The sequence below is a fragment of the Carassius gibelio genome, chromosome A19, assembly GCF_023724105.1.
Source record: "Carassius gibelio isolate Cgi1373 ecotype wild population from Czech Republic chromosome A19, carGib1.2-hapl.c, whole genome shotgun sequence".
NCBI lineage: Eukaryota > Metazoa > Chordata > Actinopteri > Cypriniformes > Cyprinidae > Carassius > Carassius gibelio.
The window spans coordinates 4,149,961-4,167,667 of record NC_068389.1 but is presented as its reverse complement, the minus strand read 5'-3'; the positions used below and the strand labels follow the sequence as shown (position 1 = coordinate 4,167,667).

General features: G+C 36.5%; 1 long non-coding RNA gene and 1 pseudogene across 1 annotated transcript; one reads left to right on the top strand and one right to left on the bottom strand.

Annotated features, from left to right (window-relative positions):
* Positions 1–101: 101 nt before the first annotated feature.
* LOC127935795 (H-2 class I histocompatibility antigen, Q10 alpha chain-like) lies at positions 102–15,369 on the bottom strand (annotated as a pseudogene).
* LOC127935831 (uncharacterized) lies at positions 12,270–13,600 on the top strand. Its single transcript, XR_008148185.1, has 3 exons — positions 12,270–12,853; positions 13,166–13,233; positions 13,458–13,600. It is a non-coding gene; the product is annotated as an uncharacterized LOC127935831 (long non-coding RNA).
* Positions 15,370–17,707: the final 2,338 nt, after the last annotated feature.

Below are 17,707 nucleotides of genomic sequence, written 5' to 3'. Positions count from 1 at the left end.
TTTGGCAAGCACTTAAGACCAGTCAAAATAACTTTGTAACATTTATTCAAAGTCTAAGCACAACATGTATAAATTCATAATTTGACATTGAACAAGTCAAAACAAACAGAGCTCAAAACAGTATAGTAAGTGCTAGCAATAAGTCCCATGAAATGTACCCATTGCTGAAATGTATAGCTTTAATGCAATGCAAGTCAGATGCATTAATGTAAAAACAAAAAACAAAAAAAAACATGGCCATCAACTGAAATGTTTGATCTAATTAAAAAAAATTTTTTTTTTGGTTTTCAAGGACTAAAATCAGCGACCTCACTTAACAAACAATATTATCTTTCAAACTCTAGCCTAATAAACTAATAAAACAAAATGCTACAGATAAAGTGTGGCACAAAAGCGTGCAATGGCTGTGGCAACTTTAAGGTTTGAAAGGATATTGTACAAATTATTGCCTATCACGAATATATGATTGACCTAAAGAATGAAGTTGTATCATACACTTGGGAAAGTATGAGCTATATCACTGCTTATCAACACTAGAGTGGGTGACAATACACTTAGCTTACAAAATATACAGATACTTCTTATATGCTTCACTAGAATGAGACAATATTTGAATGATTTTGAAGATTTTTTTTTTTATTTATTTATTTTTTTTGGCGGCCTCCCTCTATGTCACCTACAGCCGCAGCAGCGCGCCAAGCGCCGCGTGCAGGCACGCTTCTGGTGTGTAAAGACACAGAAAACGCGAAGCAGCCACCACGTTTCTGGCACGCAGCAGAGACGCCACGCAGCAGGTGTGTCACCGGCCTTAAGTTACCCTCCTGCCATCCGCCTGTAGTGATCCCGCTTTCCAGAAAGCCACATTGCTACATTATTTCTCTCAACTGTGTTATTTTTACAAAGTAGGACAAAATGGTCACAGAAAAAAACAAATATTGTTTAATTAAATTATATAGACTGACTGTCTCAACACTAAACATCCCCCCCCCCCAAAAAAAAATGCATTGAACTTATGTGGCATTTGATCCAGCTTTCTTCCCCTGGCACATACACACTTTTGGATGAAATTTTCCTGGACAGTCACTCGGCTCTTGTGTGTATGCCCTCCGTAACTAAAAAAAACTTCGACTAGTGTGTATTTTACCCTGCATTAAAACGCACCCTCCAGTGAAATTAGCATTAGATTATACGTTGCTGTTACAGAAAGTGATAAAATGGTAACTGTTGTCAGTCCCCGCTTCCTCTGCACCAGTAGAGAGAGTTTTTAGTCTGGGTGGATTGATCATGAGACCACATGGTGCTTGGTTGGGTAGCAGGATGGTCTCCTCACTTATATTTTTGAAAAGTAATTATGCCCATCTGTAATCTTTACAACATCTAAAGTGCACATAATCCAAGACATTGTAAGGATATTAGCAGTCATTAGTTAAGCTTCAAGGTTAAAAGTTATGTAAAAGCTGTTACAGTTGAACATTTACAGGTATAGTGGTACAGTAATGTTACTTGTATTAGAAGTGTTATGTAGAATTACAATATAGAGTCGTACAGTAATATTATGTGTACTAGAAAGGTTATATGGATGTGTATAGTGGTACAACGGTGTTACATAGGTGTAAAATAGGGCTACATAATGTAATATGCCTATACAAAATGTGAACATAACCAATTTAAGTATATTATGTATTTAACAAATACCTACAGAGGGTGTCAACGGCCTGGCCATGCTTCACTTTACCACATGATTCAGGGACTTTTAAATCCATGTTATTTTAAAGGGATACTACACCCCAAAATAAAAATGTCATTAATCACTTAAATGTTAAGTGATTAATGAAAATGTTGTCATTCCAAAACCATAAAAGCTTTGTTTGTCTCGACACAATTTAAGATATTTTGGATGAAAACTGGGAGGCTTGTGACTGTCCCATAGACTGACACGTAAATTACACTGTCAAGGTCCAGAAAAGTATGAAAGACATCATCAGAATAGTCCATCTGCCATCAGTGGTTCAATATACATTTTATCAAGCGACATGAATACATTTTGTATGCAAAGAAGACAAAAAAGACCTCAGTGTCTCGCTGTTTTAGCATAGCGCCATTTTGGAGAACAACCACTGAACGCAAATGGCATATGACATTCTGTGTCAGCCACGACACAAGGATATATTTTCTGTGTATTTATGCTTTTAGTTTGAACAAAAACAGCGCTTTCATGCAGCGCGGCTGTCACAGAAGAGCATACGCTTGATTTCAGCTCATATTCTCCAAAATGTGATGCAGAGAGACACTGAGGAGACATAATTGTGGTTAAGTTGTATTTAAAACACTGTTCCAGAACAGTTCAACCCAAATATTCAGATGTTTGCAGTGCATTTTATGGAGGATTGTTTCCTGATTCTGGGAGAGTAGACTACAATGCTGGCTGTTCTGACTCACAGTCTGTAAGTACGTTTACGTATGTAAAGGATTTGCCACTGACGATTCAAAAGTGAGTTTTGACCAGTGGCTCTCAATTCCACTCCTCGCGCCCCCCTGCTCTGCACATTTTGTATGTTTCTCTATATATATTTACAGAGGTATACGACGTCACACTTGTCCATGTGAAGACGTTGCACAAGGCAAATGGTGTAAAGTAGCGCTCGTCATTTCTCCGATCACAAATGCAGACATGGTTTTATATTTACGTGGCGTGATGCAATGTGGAAAAAGTGTTTTTCGGTGGAGTATCCCTTTAATTTTTGGCCACATACTCATAGCAAGAGTTTGAACTTATTTTTAGATCGATATGTATGACAAATAGCATATTTAGGAATATGTTGATGTACTCTCCTGTTTTGACATAGATTTATAAACTATTTACATAAAAAAATTTAGTGAGATAACATGCAGTGTTTTCCCAGATAAATGTTAAGTTTGTGTCCTGAACAGCTGAGATGGAGATGTGCTCCATGCTTGTAAATGATAACAGTGCAACATAAAATGTGTCAGACTTTATATGCGTTCACAAATGAACAGCACATGCTATAAAAGACGGCCCTGTATTTATATCAGATGCGCTGCACTGTTCATTTTTACATGAAGATTGTTTTCAGTGGTTTTCCTGGTCTTAAACTGAGACCAGGGTTCGTACAAGGTGCTTGAAGTACTTGAATTTTACTTTTTTTAAATTTAAGTTACCTATAACTGACTCTGTCCAGATTTTACTCACTTCAATAATTCAGGAAAGCACATGGTAGATGTGATGAAAGTAATAAAAATCAGAAAGGCCATCTCCATCTTCAGTCGCTACCTTTCCTGTTTCCTGTGGCACGAAAAGACACTGTAATTAATATTGCAGTAAAACATGACCATAAGATTAATTTCTTTAGGATAATTCTGGAATACATACGCTATTTTACAGTTAGACGTTGGCTTCCATTCCACTGTTTCCTTTTATAGGGCAAACAAATGAGAAAAATAGAATATTTTAGTAAACTTCACATATAATAGTGCTATTTACTTATAATTGGGGATGCACCAATGTAACTGTCAATAATCAGTATCGGCTGATAAAAGCAATTTGTAAGCCCCGCCCCCCTTAGTATTGCTCACTCTGACAAACAGAGTTGCTCATTGTCTTACAATGACAGCTGTCAGTGAAAACCTTCTTCCGAGTTGTTTCTGATCCATTTGGGACACAGATGGACCTTCAAGCGGGATTTAAATATGCCATGGAGGAATATATAAAAGATATTAAAATATGTAAAAATACAGATCACAAGGCAAATGGGAGAATTGTTGTGATCATCAAAATCGCAATGACAACATCCTGGATCAACATCGCTCATATACTGCAGAGTAAAATTAAATTAATTTACACATTTATCCAGATTAATATGGAGAGGCACTTTAATGTAGTTCTTTGTGTATGTGTTTTGACTTCAACTGCACGATGTGAGAACAGTTTACCATTTAGGTTTGGATGTTAGCTAGTTTCAGTCTGAGATATTGTGCTGAAGTACAAGATGCGTTAAACGTTCAGCTTGAGCAGATGGAAAGTATAACTTCATGAGAGTATGACAACCAGAAAATTTATGTTTTCATCTTCATGGGGATTGGGGTTGGATTTAGAAAAAAGAAATACAATAAATTACATTGTCTACCCTCTCAGGATACCTAGAATTAGTGTTACAAGTGTTACCCTTGGCACATTGTTTTAAAATTTTTGTAGCATAAACCCCATAAAAACGATGCGGATTCTCCAATGTTTCTATATGGTAGGCAGACAAAATGTGCTATTTTCCTGCCCAGGATTTCTATATTGCCTAAAATATCCAGGTTTTGGCTTTGGTTTCCTGTTTTCATACTTAATGTAGGTAATGATCGTTTGACCAATAACATGCAGACATTGTACATAATTGACCAATCGTGGTGCGTGAGAAGGTTAAATGTACAAAGAACAGTGTAAATGATGAGAATACGTGTACATATTAGTGTTTGACTTGAAGCAGCACTGAGCATACCGATCAATGTATTACATCAAAGTAATATGAGATAGATTCAAAAGCAAAAGAAGCCGCCTGGGGCCCATTTCAGAGAGGAGTTTAAGTGAAAACTTTGAGTATGTTAACCCTGAAATAAGAGAAACTCTATGTTTTCTGTTTCAGAATGGGAGGTTTGTCAAACCCGAGAAAGCAGGGTAAGTCCCCAGAGTTTCTTTCGGTCTCCTCTCCCTTTTTAAACACAATTGATGCACAGTAGAAAAATGCTCCTCTTACTAAGTGCCCCACCCAAGTACAAATATAAAAAAAAAAATAATGAAATAAATCAGTTTTTTCTGTATAAGAAAATGATATAAGATACTTAGTCTTCTTTCCTGGGGGGGATCTAAGTGCATTTTTCTTAAATAAAATTATATGCCAGTGTGGTAGTAAAAATAATCTTAATGCACATGGAAAACAAGATTATTGTCTATTACTAAGTGCAAATCTACTGTAGCTCCGCCCTCCATCAACACATAAGGTTAAATATGATAAATGTGAATAACGGCTTCAGTGGTGTAGGCAGTAATGTTTTGGGCACGGAAAACTAGCTTGTAACGCGATTGATTGGGTTAGAGTCCGGCTTTTGCCAAGCTCGTTCTTCTCACTTTTCCCATCACGCGTCACATTAGAATTTATTTTCAATAAAAATGAACAAAATGTTCTAAAAGTGGAAGTAAAGTGCCTAACTAGTGTTTAATAATGATACAACTATTTATAATTGTAACAAATATAATCATTTACAATCTGTTATTATTGCATCCTGTTAATGTATAACAATACTAAGGTGCAAATGGGCCTAGTATGTATCTACCAGTATAAAGTATAACTAGCATCTAATTATTATTTACACTTCGCCTGTTGCAAAGAACTGCTACTTTTACATGGTAAATAGAATATATCACGATTTTCACTGTACATTTTTCTGTAAATAACATCTAGAGCTACTTGCACTAAGCCTACTGTAAATAAGATCTATCGCTAAGAAAGTATGTTAATTCCACTTAGTGTAAATAGTCACTGCCATATTTTTCTTACTTTTTTGGTAGATCCTTAATAAGAATAATGCACTTAAAATATTATTATTAATATTATTTTATATATATTTTTTGCCCATGAGATACCATAAAAATTATTAGCTATTAGTTAATTAATCTAACATTCTGCCAGTTTTCACCTGTGATATTATAACACTGAGAAGAGTTATATTTGTGTTGAGTCTGAAGTATGCAGACAGATTTTCTGCGGGAGCTGTTGCCATGGTGAATCGTAATATCGGCGCTCCATTGATAATGGCTTTTTATAGTTGTGGTGCACGCTCTTAACTCAGACTCAGTCAATTTAGAGTTTATTAAACCAGCTCATTTCAACTGTTCTGTTATCGAAAACTCAGAGTTTCCCATCTCATGGTAAGTCAACTCAGAGTTCAAGTTTAAGCTCAGAATCGGTTGAACCTCCTTATTGAAACGGGCCCCTGCTCTCTACAGCTCATATTGGATATTTTAGGCAATATAAAAATCCTGGCCAGGACGTGTCCTGGGAAAATAGCATGTTTGGTCATCCTACTATATGGTGCATGAAACATACAGATGTCAGAGTTCTGCTCCCCTGCAACTGATACTGGACTGCCATTGTCTGATCTGCATTTGAGGGGAGGGGCTTAGCGATAGGTCAATTATCTGCACCATCAGCCATCTGCTGATTGTTTAAAAACAGCCATGATCTGGGCATATCTAGTCAATCAAAAGGGTGCAGAAAACATGGCAAACTACAACTTCTGTGTGAAAAAAAAATGTCTCGTTGAATTTAGGGCTTTTGGAAGTTAACATAATGCATTAAAGGCATCTCACTTAGTTGAGGATGCTTGACTGATTGCACAGACACTATTGGAAGAGGGCTGAAAGGGATGATGACATCACTGAATCATCGATGAACTGACTTTAGCTGTAAAAATTATTCTTTGTTGATGTCTTCTTGCATTATTGACATACTTATGTGCAGTTATTACGTTTTCTGTTAGTATCCCTGCACTGTTAAACTGCTTACCTCCATTGGCTGCTGTTTGTGCATGTCCATTAGCTGCTGTTTGTGCATGCCCATTGGCTGCTGTTTGTGCATGTCCATTGGCTGCTGTTTGTGCATGTCCATTGGCTGCTGTTTGTGCATGTCCATTGGCTGCTGTTTGTGCATGCCCATTGCTGTAATTATCCCCTGGGAAATCCAATGAGGAACAGAAAATAAGATAAAAACAGAAAACTAATCAATTTTAATTTACCATAAAATCATGCATCTGTTAAATGGGTGAATGTGAGGGTTATATTGTTGAAGTGGTCAAAATAAGCGAGTGTTAGTAGGCAATTAATTATACAAACAAACAATAATAATAATCAATTAAATTTGGTGGTGGTAGTAGCATGGAAACTTGTCTTTATCAATGGTAACTGATTAATTGTTTATCTAAGCCATTTATTTCTGTTGGTCTAAAATGTGTTTATATAATAGATTTCAGGTCACATTTTTGAATGTATTGGCCTTAGCAATTTAACTTTTTTTTTATTTAGTAATAGCGCTTGAATTGAGGGGGGATGTGGGGGGATGGCATCCCCCTGGTGGAAAAAAAGACAGAAAGCATCCCCCCAACATCCCCTTGGATGTTGTGTATTAGATAAAAAAATTTGTGCAAATTAATAACAATATATATATATATATATATATATATATATATATAAATTTACTTATAATTCACAAACTAAATAATGATGTTTGGCCAAACAGAACTCGCGTTGTGATTCGGAGATGCTTGTTGTTCTAAATAAAGTTGGTAATGAACCCTCTTTTATGGCCAAACGCTTTGAAAATCACACCTTGTACTCACCGAGATTAGAAAAGCAGTCATCAGTGAAATGTTGTGAACACAACAAAAGGGATTTGTTGTACTGCTCTGTTATTGTGGTAAAAAATGAATTGGTTCTTCTGATCTTCATTCTTTGGCAGTGAAAATAAAACAAACTTGCCTTTACAATTGTAAACAAACTGTCTCCTCGAATATGATGCTCTCACACCAACCAGAGCGTCTGTGTGTGTGTGGGGGGGGGCAGGTCAGAGGTCAGTTTCTCCCAAGACGGTAGGTGGATATTATTATGCAAAGTGTTCCTAGTGACGTACATAGAGATGGGCAAAAGATTTGAAATCTATAATGACTCGTTTCAGCGATTCAGAGTCGACTCCTTACTTTAGAAGCCAATAACTTTATAAATCGTGTACTTTTTGGTTTAATTACTTTGCACATTGTTTACACTGATGGACAGCTACATCATACACTGTAATACAGGTAATTTTTGATTTCCCATCTGTGTGGCTCTTTAATTTCTTTAAGAACTTTATGCTGAAGGCCAAACGCATTTCACAGCACCTAGCCATCTGCCCAATCGCCGAAGCCACCCGCCAGTCTGGTTCTCCCACTAACAGCCCTCCAGTACCAGAACCCATGCAAGTGGAATCCACACGTCTATCATATGAAGAGAGCAAATGCCGGCTCGCAGCAGGACTCTGCCTTTACTGTGTCTCGCCAGATCATGTAATTCGTGCCTGCCCAGTCAAACCCCCATGTCCTTCGGTGAGTACCAATTATCCGAACCCTGTAATTTCCAAGCTTACCACCATTCCAGTCCAACTAGTCACCCCAGAATGCACTGTTTCTGTTTCAGCCCTGGTTGACTCGGGTTCCTCGGGCAAATTTGTCTCTCAAAGCCTCCTAAGCTGCCTCCAGTTGCCTCTCTGCTGACATGCCCAGGAGCTCCGAGTCGAAACAATCCAAGGAAAGCCTTTAGGACGTGGCGGGTTAAGTTTCAGGTACCCCTGTTAATTCTCAAGATTGATTCATGAAGAGGAGATACACTTCTTGGTACTGGAGGGACCCACGGCCAATATCATCCTGGCACGCCCCTGGCTCACGTTACATTCTCCGGAAATCAGGTGGGATTCATGTGAGGTGACCCGTTTGAGTCTGTTCTGCCATCATTGTCTCACCGCTCTTCCTCGTCCAGTTCTCTGTTCTCCAGGGTGTCACATGGCTTCCAGCCTCATCGAGAGCCCTTAGCCTGATGTTGCTCCAATTATCCCACTTGAACATGTGGCTTTCCAGGATGTGTCCAGCAAGCAGGCAGACACCCACTTACCACCTTACAGGCCATGGGACTGTACCACTGACCTGCTGCCTGATGCTAAACTCCCTAGGGGTCGAGTCTATCCACTGTCCAATCCGGAGCACAAGGCTATGAAGGATTACATCAAGGAGGCACTCAAGCAAGGATTCATCCAGCTAACCAGCTGCCTCCAACTTCGTGAGCAAGAAGGAAGGGGGGCTTGAAGCCTTGCATTGATTATAACCTCATTCGAATCCGCAAAAGGGACGAATGGAAGACAGCCTTCATCACACCTTCTGGTCACTACGAGTACTGCATTATGCCTTATGGACTCGCCAACGCCCCCTCTAGCTTTCAAGGCTTCGTGAATGAGAATTCTGGGAATTCCTCAACAAGTCAGTCATAGTTTACATTGATGACATCCAGATCTATTCCCGGAACCTGGCTGAACATCGCCACTATGTGACCCAGAAGCTCAGACAACACCATCTATGTCTATAGCTGGAGAAGTGTGAATTCCATCATTCCATGGTGCAGTTCCTCTGGTACAACATCAGCCCTGAAGGTATCCAGATGGGCCAGGGAAAGGTATCCACCATTAAGGAATGGCCCGTTCCACAATCTGTGAAGGAACTCCAGAGGTCCTTAGGATTTGCTAACTTCTATCAACACTTTATCCAAGACTTCAGTCTGCATACTGCACCACTGACCTCTCTCCTTAGAGGTAAGCCCAAGTCCCTGTCCTGGACTTCCACCACCCAGGAAGCATTCCAAGAACTGAAGAACGCCATTAGCATGGTTCTCATCTTTCGCCACCTCAATCCTGAGTTACCGTTTGTGGTAGAAGTGGACACCTCCACCACTGGCGTTGGATCTGTGCTATCCCAGCAGTTTGGTGTGCCTTGCGCTTACTATTCCAGGGAACTGACCCCAGCGGAGCAAAATTACGAAATTGGGAACAGCGAGCTGTTAGCGATCAAGCTAGCGATCAAGCTAAAGAATGAAGACATTGGCTGGAGGGAGCTAACCATCCCTTTACGGTGATCACTGATCATAAAAATCTGCAATATCTCCATGAAGCCGTGGACTGAATTTATATGGAATGAAAGATATATTGTACTGCAAGTTAGCTATGATTTTGAGAAACACCAAATTGTTATTTAATGTTGCAAACTTGCTAACAATGCTTTTGGGAACCGCACTCCAGAATGTTCATAATTAGTAGCGGTAAACTGATTCCCTGTCAAATCATACTATGTATTTTAAAGAAACCCATCAAATTTGTGGAGATTTTATTATTAATATCATTATTTTATTATTATAAATTAATAACCATTGTGTAGCCCATTAAAATCATCCAGCAGTAGGAGCTTTCACACCCACCCAAGCACTAGTGATAAAATTTCAATGCAGAATAAACACAGAAGCTACATTAGAAGTGTCATTAAAATGCATTTAAACACAGTTTAATGCACTTCAGAGGGACATGGAATACCTTAACCTGCTGTTACAAATGCATTAATAATGTTTTGATATTTTAAACATAACATATTGAAACATTTTGTTTGATATTATTTAAAAATGAAGATACCTTAAATGTGAAATTAAAACCATTGTGTTAAATTAAATTAACTTAATATATATATATTTTTTTTTTTAATGAAAACCATTGATTGTGCCATCCCAAAGAAGCACAAAGTCACTTTTACGGACTTTTAAATTAAATGTTCCCTCCTGGTGGAATGACCTCCCCAACTCAATCCGAGCAGCTGAGTCCTTAGCCATCTTCAAGAATCGGCTTAAAACACATCTCTTCCATCTTTATTTGACCCTCTAACTTTAGCACTCACTATTGTAATTAAATTCTTTTAAAAAAAATCTACTTTTCTAATGTTTTTGTTTTCTATTTTCTTTTGATATATTATGCAATTATAAAAAAGACCTATATCACTAGCTTGCTCTATTCTTTTTCTATTTTATCTGTTTTTATTTATTATTTAAAAATCCTTGCTACGTGTAACTGAGACTTGTTATAGCACTTATATGTCATTGCTCTCTTGTTGTTTTTGATTGCTTCCATAGTCCTCATTTGTGAGTCGCTTCGGATAAAAGCGTCTGCTCAATGACTAAATGTAATGTAAAATCACCAGTAGGCGGCAGTAAGTCACTGTTAACAAGTAAGTCACTTTCACTTTCGTCACTATCATTAGGATTTAACTGAATCATTTAAACAGTTGATTCATTCGGTAACAAAACAACGTCCTGTTTGTTGTTCAGAGACGCAAAACAACACTGTGGCTGTGTTTGAAATTATAGTTTTTTGTTGGAGAAATGGAGGAAAAACAGGAAATATGGCGTCTAAAGCGTAAGTCTCTTAATATTAACTACTTGTTTATTTAACTGTTGAATAAAATCAATATCACATTTGTAATCATGCTTGCTTTTAGAAAAAAAACAGCACTCTTCATGTGATATTAACTATATGAAATTATATAAATATATTTTTTTCTGCACAATCTTAAATTATGTGATCATTCTAAATGCATTTTAATATACTGATTAATGCATGCAGTGAAATAACGCACTCTCAATGTCTTACCTACTAGACTTCATCACCTAATGAATGCTGTAGATGTGTTCGCCTTTCGCAATATACTCATATCAAATAGCACATCATTAAAATTACAATTGCGGTATTGTTGCAGACCATACATATTGCACACACCTATGTTTAAATTTTTATAATGCATTGTCTTCTTATCGATCCACCAGTTTACAATGCAGTGTAATACATGGATCGATTTTTGCTTTGTTCTGAACTTTGAACAAATGAACACTTGCATTGAAATCCTCATTAATTATTTGGTAGAAATATAACTGTTTCTGTAACAGCAGAACACAAAGCAGCGCCGCTCTGGACTTTTTATTACTGAACGATTATTCAACGTTTATTCAATTAAATCATAACCTTAACCTTACTTTTTAAGACGCAGTGGAAACTATCTAAAGGGAAATACAGATTATTTTTACTTTCAGTTACCTGAGAGAAGATTTTGAGCTACATCATTCCTTTGTGCTGCTCCATTGGTGTTACGCCATGGGATAACTAGAGAATATATAAAATAAAGATCATAAATACCATTACAGTCTACATGCACTGCTCTCAGGAACAGAGACAAGCAATTGAAGAAGTTGAGACAGCACAACAAAAAATTGTTACTAAGGTGTATAGTCGTTAATTGAGGAGAGTTTAGTTGCTTGCAGCTTAACCACATTAAAAGATATTTCTGACTATTACAAGAGTTCAGTCATTCTTACCACCCAACCCTAAGTGAAGCAATAGCTTTTTAAAACAAAAAAGCAGCCTTGTCAATTCTGATAGTTGAAGCACCTTTATTATAGAAAATATTAAAAAAGAGTGTATCCAGGATCAATGATCATGTTTTAATACTCACCGAGTCTTTTAGTCTTATAAAGGTAGAGGAGTGCTGCAACAAGAAGTATTGCAATCAAAACTGCAATCAAAACTCCAATCACAACTCCAACCTGAATAGTCGGGGTAGAGCCTTTGTTGCAGTTTATGCATTTCCCATCTAAAAAATAAATAAAAAAATGGACAGTGTAAAGTAAAGTGTGCAATTGCTGAAAATGAACTGAAATTTAATTTTTAAGCCTTTAATCAAGTCATTTTAAAGGGTCATCCATTTTATCCATAGATTGTAACAGAAGTGTTTGTGTTGCACATTATCAAAAACAATGTTTACAAGTGTTAAAATTAATTGTATTTGATAATGGTTAATTTGAACCTGCTACTTGTCTTGCAGATTTAAAATATTCATAGTGTCAGTGGCCCAGGTTGTGGCATTTTCTTACATTAAAGTACACGGATGACTCATCAGTGTCTCATAATTATTCACGAGGCTGCGCATGCGTATTCAAATCATATTCAATTAAAGCCATTTGCACAATTTTGATAATCATGCAGTAACCAACATAACCACTCCCACCCCTCCAAAAAAAAAACTCAGATCTATGAAAATCACATGGGTCTTTAAAGGAAACACCCCTGCTTTAACTGAATGTCACAAGTTCACTTGCCCTTTCAGTCCTGCTAGATAATGATAAACAAACTTTGCTTGCTGTTCTTGAAGGAGGCTCTAACCTGAGGCTTGGCTCGAGCTCTGAGTAAGAATCCCCCTACGATTGTATGTGTGAAAGAAAAAGAAGGAAATCGAGGAGGGGAAGGGTAGGTGGGGGGATGCTTGAACAATTGTAGCGATGATTAACAGAACTGAATGATTAAGCTCCTCCCGAAAATATGTTTGGAACTTTCACTTTGCTTACCCCATCTGACAATAATTGGTTCTGAGAGGGTTTTGTGAAACACAAAACAATCATATTCTGCTTTTTCATTCTCCTGGATAAACACACTTTTCCCCAGCTGGAAGGTTTCATCATGGTTTGGTCTGATTCCTGTGGATTCTGTGTCATTTTCAGGCAGGGGTGTGCGATATTTCCTTAAGGTCAACATCACATCTTTGGGGTAGAAGCCAGTGGCCAGACAGGTGAGTTTCAGCTTGGGTTTGTCCTTGATAGACTTTTTAGCAAACAAGTAAACTTTAGGAGGAGCTGAGAACACAGAAAACAGTTTATCAGTGAGTTATATCTCTATGAAAGGTGCAGATCAACAACAAATACAAATACTATTCATTTACTCACAGCTCTTTCTGAGATCCTCATCTCCGTATTCTCTGAATTTGTTAAGCCAGTCCACACACTCTTTCTCCAGGTAGCCCTTGGTGTACTGGTTTAGGATAGGCACATTATCCCATTTCCTCTTGGTTGGAAGAGCTGCATCAACAGGAGCGACCCACTGAGACTCCTTATCATCAAAAGACAGGAAGTTATCTCCATCGTAGCTGTACTCATCAATGCCTCTGGAAAACCTCACTTTATCTCCCTGTTTCTCAATCTCACAACCATGTCTCCACTGAAGAACATGAACATCTGAAATAGACACAAATTGAAATGTTTGTGAGATGATGATGATATAATAATTACATATTTACATAAAAATATCTATTTGTAGGTTAAATGTAACAATGTTCCTCACCTGATTCATTGTGTCTCATGCGTTTTATCAGAATGTCGACGTTCACATTAAACCACTGCTCTTTGCTCTTTCTTGACTGGGTGCCTTTTCCCAGTAGTCTTCCTGCATTTTCTCTTTCATCCAGCGCTGTTTGGGAATCTTTCTATGTTCCTGGCTATTGTAATAGTCAATCTGTCTGTCATCCAGCAGACCCATAGCAGTGAATTGATAGATGCCCGGCTGTTCGACAGGCTTGGACAGGGCCGTGTATATGTAGTATAGGGAGTGTTTATCTGCAATAAAGAGGAACATAATATGCATTATATCAAATATCGAAGTAAATGTTATAAAAGGGGGAATTAGAGGCGGGAGAGGCGCACTCAAAGTCTCAAAACTTTTCAGTTAACTTTATTTATTCATTCAATCATTTGCCATCTTTTTTTATGTTAAATTTAATTTCTTTTAAATTGACTTTTCAATACCGACCAGAAACACGTGGCCGCGTGGACGATGTGGAACCATGTGGTTCAACGTTTAGGACATCAAGTTAGTGGATATTTGCTTGTAAGTTGAAAAACTTTAATATATATATATATATATATGAAAAAACCGTTATAGACCAGGAATTGTTACTTTCACTTTCTTACTCTGACACGAGGTAAAATATAATTATTTACCTTTCTGAAGTGAGGGCGAAGTCCAACAGAGAAGAAAAGCACAAAGCAGAGCAAAACCCTTGGTCGCGACAGACGTGCCCATGATTGTAACGTTAGTGATGATGTTAGGTTCAGAGCGTGTGTCGAGAAATCCGAAGAGGGTCTGGATTCTATTGGGAAATCCCATAGACAGTAAAGGGAAATCCCATAGGGAAATCCCGGTAGATTTCAGTGAAGCGCGTAGCGAGGCAACGGACGTCGCCGCCGACGCTTGGAGGCGTTGGAGAACGCGATTGGCTAGCGTATTTGCATATGGCGATATGATTGACTGATGCCTGCGTTGGCGCTTGATAGTTATGTTTTCAACTTCTGCCTCCACGCGACGGGCCCACGGGCCCACCGGCCCACTCCATTGAAAGTAGGGGTTTTCAATGATTTTTTGTGCCATATCTCACTATATAACAAAACATTTCACATGCCTCAACAAGAAGGAGCAAGGAAAAAAAGAATATATAATTATATATAATAATAATAAATTATACATATATATTTCCATTTCCATAGGACATTACAATGCAAATGCTAATTTAATACTTTGCAGGTCAGCACCATTATTTATTATTATTTTGTATTATTATTATGTGAAAATGTTAAAGGAGGAGCATATATTAATCGTTTTAATTGCGTTATTATTTTTAGATTTTGACATCACATCTATATACAAAGGTTTGGTTTAAATATTATAAAGTGAATTTGCTATTGCACACAGTGATAAGGGGCTTCGAGAGGAAAGGACATTTTTGATATCCGTGATGCTGGTATCCAGGTCCCAGGTTTGAGTTTGCATAACTTGCATTAATGAATGTGAAATTTACATATAAATAAAATAAAATGTATTATAAACTAGCATCCTTTAAAGAGTGATCCTTGATATAATATATATATATATATATATATATATATATATATATATATATATATATAATATACATATATACCTTACTACGTGTATTGCATTAGGCTAACTGAGACTTGTCAATTGCACTTATATATTGTTGTTCTTTTGTTAATTTTATGTGTTTTTATTGTCATCATTTGTAAGTCGCTTTGTATTAAAAGCATCTGCTAAATAACTTAATGTGAATGTAAAATAGTCACTGATATAAATGCATCAGAGTAAAGGTTTAATTATATAGTTAAGCGATAATGCTTATGTAGTTAATGCATTACTGAATGTTTAGATAACTGTAAAAAAAAAAAAAAAAAAAAAATTGTGGATGGCATCTTTCAAGTGTAAATAATGCATAAATTGGAAACAATAAGTAATAAAAGAAAAAAGCATGCAACCTGTGTGTGTCATCTCATTTTATGGTAAAAAAATAAATAAAAATAAAACAAATAATGAAAATAAATAACAATACATGAACCATTCATTGCAGGGCATCACTGAAAATGAGTGTGTTCGTTTGTTTACAGAACCCTGTTGTCACTGCAAACACCCATACATACAATAATTATAAGGCTCATTAGGCCCCTCCCATGTGTAGGTCCCTGGGCTTCAGCCCATTGAAGCCTGTGTGTTAATGAGGCCCTAGTTCACATGAATTAATTGTTTTAAACAGACTAAATCTAGTATTTTAATGCGTTTAATAATACTATAAATTAAGACTCAACATTTACCAACATTTGAAAGCAATGCTTACAGGATTAATTAAGAACATGGATAAACTGAAATTCCTAATTCTCCATTTGTTTTTTCATAATTTGTTTATCCAATAGAATCTTGTTTTGATAAATTAATTCAAGAATTCAATTTCAAAACCTGAAACATGACCCTGCTTAATAATTGCTATCCTGGTATATAATTAATAAAAGTGTTAGATACTACGTAGTTAGAATAGTTAACTAGTAAATTACAGACTGATCTCAAATTGTCCTTTTCTGTCCAAGATACTAGAAAAGGTAGTATCCTCACAATTATATTCCTTCTTAGAGAAAAGTGGTATCTGTGAGGAATTCTGAGACCGCTCTCCTTAGAGTTACAAATGATCTGCTCTTGATCATCTGATCGTGGCTGTATCTCTCTCTGATAAGTGCTATTGGATCTTAGTGCTGCGTTTGACACAATTGACCACAGCATTCTTTTGCATAGACTTGAACACTTTGCTGGCATTAATGGAAGTGCATTGGCATGGTTCAAATTGTACTAGTGTACTAGTGTAATTGGACTAGTGCAGTATATTACCTCAAGGTCAAGTCAAGTCACCTTTATTTATATAGCAGTTTAAACAAAATAAATTGCGTCAAAGCAACTGAACAACATTCATTAGGAAAACAGTGTGTCAATAATGCAAAATGACAGTTAAGGCTCAGTACTAAGGCCATTCCTTTTCACGCTTTACATCTTACCCTTGTTAAATATGATCAGGAGGCACAGTGTTAGCTTTCACTGTTATGCTGATGATACTCAGCTCTATATTTCTTCGAGGTCCAGAGAAACATACCAATTTGAATAATTTACGGAATGCATAGTCGATGTAAAAACCTGGATGAGAAGCAATTTCTTTTTTTTTTTTTGTTAACTATAGTCGTTAATTATAGGACCTAAAAACTCTGCAGGTATTAAAATAGAACACTGTCTAAGACTTGATGGCTGCTCTGTCAATTCTTCGCAATCAGAATCTTTCCTTTGAAATCCACATTTCTAGCATTTTTAAACTAAATTTTTCCATTTCGATATATATATATATATATATCTATATATATATATATATATAGATATAGATATATATATATATATAGATATAGATAGATAGATAGATAGATAGATAGATAGATAGATAGATAGATAGATAGATAAATAGATAAATAGATATAGATATAGATATAAAGAATAAATAGATCCCACAAGACAGACATTCATTGATAGCACTGGTTCTTTTGGTTTCATGAAGAATGATTCTAATGATTATTGCATTGTCTGCATAAATTAAGTGTATTAAAGCAAAATTAGTCAACTAATGTAAAACAATCACAATATTAATAATTTTTACAGAGTAAGACATTTAAGAGTTAAAAAATTATCACATTTATATAGGATGTTTAAGATAATTATTAGGAAATTAGATAATTGCTCAAGTGTGTTCTGCAATTATTTTCATTTATACTAAAACTATCAAATACTTTTAAAGATGGTATTAAACATATCAAATATAATGAAAATATGTCCACTCTGGCCCTTTATAATAATAATAAGTCTGAAACCTCAGCTCTGTTCATATAAAAATAATT